General features: G+C 51.6%; 1 long non-coding RNA gene across 1 annotated transcript in view; it reads right to left on the reverse strand.

Annotated features, from left to right (window-relative positions):
• Window positions 1-1,977, reverse strand: part of LOC119468512 — a 4,148-nt gene extending 2,171 nt beyond the window's left edge. Inside the window, exons 1-2 of the long non-coding RNA XR_005197194.1 lie at window positions 1,341-1,977; window positions 396-400 (exon numbers count right to left, since the gene is read on the reverse strand). This is a non-coding gene — a long non-coding RNA (uncharacterized LOC119468512). The remainder of the gene's footprint in view (window positions 1-395; window positions 401-1,340) is intronic.
• Window positions 1,978-3,577: the final 1,600 nt, after the last annotated feature.

The raw sequence follows: 3,577 nt of genomic DNA on the forward strand, positions 1-3,577 counted from the left end.
TTAGTAGAGACGGGGTTTCACCATGTTGACCAGGATGGTCTCGATCTCTTGACCTCGTGATCCACCCGCCTCGGCCTCCCAAAGTGCTGGGATTACAGGCTTGAGCCACCGCGCCCGGCGCTAAAATTTAAATTTTTAAAAAAAGGCCAAGTCTGGTGGCTCATGCCTGTAATTCAAGCACTTTGGGGGGCTAAGGCGGGGGTGATCATTTGAGGTCAGGAGTTTGAGAACAGCCTGGCCAACATGGCAAAACTCCGTCTCTACCAAAAATATAAAAAATTAGCTGGGTGGCTGGGCGTGGTGGCTCACGCCTGTAATCCCAGCACTTTGGGAGGCTGAGGTGGACAGATCAAGAAATCAGGAGACTGAGACCATTCTGGCCAACGTGGTGAAACCCTGTCTCTACCAAAAATACAAAAATTAGCTGGGCATGGTAGCTTGTACCTGTCATCCCAACTACTTGGGAGGCCGAGGCAGGAGTATCGCTTGAACCTGGGATGTAGACGTTGCAGTGAGCTGAGATGCACCACTGCACTCCAGCCTGATGACAGAGAGACTCCATCTCAAACAAATAAAAAATTAGCCAAGTATGATGGGACATGCCTATAATCTCAGCTACTCAGGAGACTGAGGCAGGAGAATCACTTGAAACTGGGAGGTGGAGGTTGCAGAGGTCTGAGATCCCGCCATTGCACTCCAGCCTGGGTGACAGAGTGAGACTTCGTTTCAAAAACAAAAAACAAAACACACAAAACAAAACAAACAAACAAAAAAGCAGGCCCTGTGCGGTGGCTCATACCTGTAATCCCAGCACTTTGGGAGGCCAAGGCAGGCAGATCACCTGAGGTCAGGAGTTGGAGACCATCCTGGCTAACATGGTGAAACCCCATCTCTACTAAAAATACAAAAAATTAGCTGGGCGTGGTGACACATGCCTGTAATCCCAGCTACATGGGAGGCTGAGGAGAATGGCTTGAACCTGGAAGGCAGAGGTTGCAGTGAGCAGAGATCATGCCTTTGCACTCCAGCCTGGGCAACAAGAGCAAAACTCTATCTAAAAAAAAAAAGAAAGAAAGAAAAGAAAAATGTTCTGGCCCCTCGCCTGAAAGCCCCCTCAACAGGAGCTGTCATTTGCTCTAATTATGTACAAGTGCCCTAGTCCCTGGAATGCCCGCTGTTGCGATTTTCCTTTGACGATTGCAGGGGAAGAATTGCACCCACACGTTCAGCCCGTCGTGCTCAACAGTCTCCCTCCTCGAGAACCTGCGTCCGGCCTGCCCTGGCCCCACAGGCATTGCCCCCGACCCCGGGGGCCGTGTGGACCCAGATGCACAACTGACCTGGAACCCGACTGGGCGACATCAGGCGCAGAGCTGTTCGTTCTGTTGGAGAACATTCCAGAGGTTCCGGAAGCCGGCAGGGCTTGGGGCTCACCCGAGTTTCCGTGTCAGCAGCTCTCCCCAGGCATCTGCTGTGACTCAACGAAGCTTCACTGAGTACGAGCTTGGGTCAGGTCCCAAGAGCGGACTGAGGGGGGAACCACACAGTTGGGGGGTTGCTGCCGAGGGGCAGAGAATGAACTCGGCTGCCAGTGCTTGGTGGGCGGAGCCCGGGGTGTTGGAGGCCCGTCCAGGAGCTGGGTTCACTCAGTCTCTTTGGTCATGGGATCAATGGGCCCCCATTGGAAAGTTCTGGAATGAGGGACCCATCTCTGAGGCTGTGCTAGTGGCTGGACGGCCACTGCCCGCAAAGCCAGGGAGGCGGGGAAGGGGCTCCTGCCCAGCTGGCCGGTGGCTGAGACGCCAGGCTCCAGGCCGGCTGTGGGTTCCGTCCCCCCATCCCCGGCGTTCACGGAACACAGTGCCTTCGCTTCATCTCTGGGCTCTGGCTTCAGGGCATTAGTTCTGTATACACTTCTTTTCCTTTATTTTTATTTATTTATTTATTTATTTGAGAAGGAGTCTCCCTCTGTCACCAGGCTGGAGTACAGTGGCATTGTCTCTGCTCACTGCAACCTCTGCCTCCCGGGTCAAGCAATTCTCCTGCCTCAGCCTCCCGAGTAGCTGGGGTTACAGGCATGCGCCACCACACCTGACTAATTTTTGCATTTTTAGTAGAGATGGGGTTTTGCCATGTTGTCCAGGCTGGTCTCGAACTCCTGACCTCAGGTGATTGGCCTGCCTCTCAAAGTGCTGGGCTTATAGGCATGAGCCACCACGCCCAGCCTACACTGCTTTTTTTTTTTTTTTGAGCTGGAGTCTCACTGTGTCACTCAGGCTGAAGTGCAATGGTGGGATCTTGGCTCACTGCAACCTCTGCCTTCCAGGTTGAAGCCATCTCCTGCCTCAGCCTCCCAAGTAGCTGGGACTACAGGTGTGTGCCACCATGCCCAGCTAATTTTTTGTATTTTTAGTAGAGATGGGTTTCACCATGTTAGCCAGGATGGTCTCGATCTCCTGATCTCGTGATCTACCTACCTTGGCCTTCCAAAGTGCTGGGATTACAGGTGCGAGCCACCGCGCCCGGCTGTACACTGCTTTTAAGTCTTACACTGTGCACCAGAGAAGAGTCAAACAAAGCAAATATTAACAGCAGAAAACACCCTGTTTCTCTGTACACACGACCCAGGTGTATCGCAGAGTGAACACGATGAGTGTGCACACTCGGGAAAGGCGCAAGAACTGACATTTTACAAAGGTCCCTGAAGGGGTAGAAAACAGGCCCTGAGAGGCACAGGTGCCAAAAATGATTGTCATGAATCAATGAGAAAGTGTGTTTGTGCAGCGCTACTGGAATCTGATGTGTTTGTTATAATTGGCTGCCGCCAGCCCTGTCTCCTTTATTAATTGCACATATTTCTCTTGACGAAAGTGACATGCTGATAGCATCAATGTGAGCTTGAAGACGAGAACGCCTTTCTTTCTAAGCCTAAAGTCACATTTGTGATCCGAACCTAAGACAGAGAGGAGCCCAAAGGTCACTTCTCCAGGAACGTCTGGACGGATGGCTTATTGGAGCTGCTCGCATAATTGTACCACCTTGAGGTGGCCACATAGTGACAGTTTTCCTGGGCCCTTTGAATCATAATGCTTGATAGAATGACTCTGCCTGAAGCCTTCCAGCAGCTGGAGTTTGATTCTGCAGGCAAAGAAAACAAGGCCGTTGCGAGAACTTCCAAAATTCAAACCACTCAATCCACCAATGATTGCTAAGATTGTGGGCTCGAGTTCAAGGAGGAATGGGATGTATACATGATACCAAAGTATCAAAACGAAAACAGTGATCTGGCCGGGCGCAGTGGCTCACGCCTGTAATCCCAGCACTTTGGGAAGCTGAGGTGGGCAGATCATCGGAGGTCAGGAGTTCAAGACCAGCCTGACCAATAAGGCAAAACCCCATCTCTACCAAAAATACAAAAATTAGCCTGGCATGGTGGCGCATGCCCATAATTTCAGGTACTCAGGAGACTGAGGCAGGAGAATCGCTTGAACCCAGGAGGCAGAGGTTGTAGTGAGCCAAGACTGAGCCACTGCACTCCAGCCTGGGCAACAGAGTGAGATTTCATCTCAAAAAAAAA

Source organism: Cebus imitator, unplaced genomic scaffold (assembly GCF_001604975.1).
Source record: "Cebus imitator isolate Cc_AM_T3 unplaced genomic scaffold, Cebus_imitator-1.0 Scaffold444, whole genome shotgun sequence".
Taxonomy (NCBI): Eukaryota; Metazoa; Chordata; class Mammalia; order Primates; family Cebidae; genus Cebus; species Cebus imitator.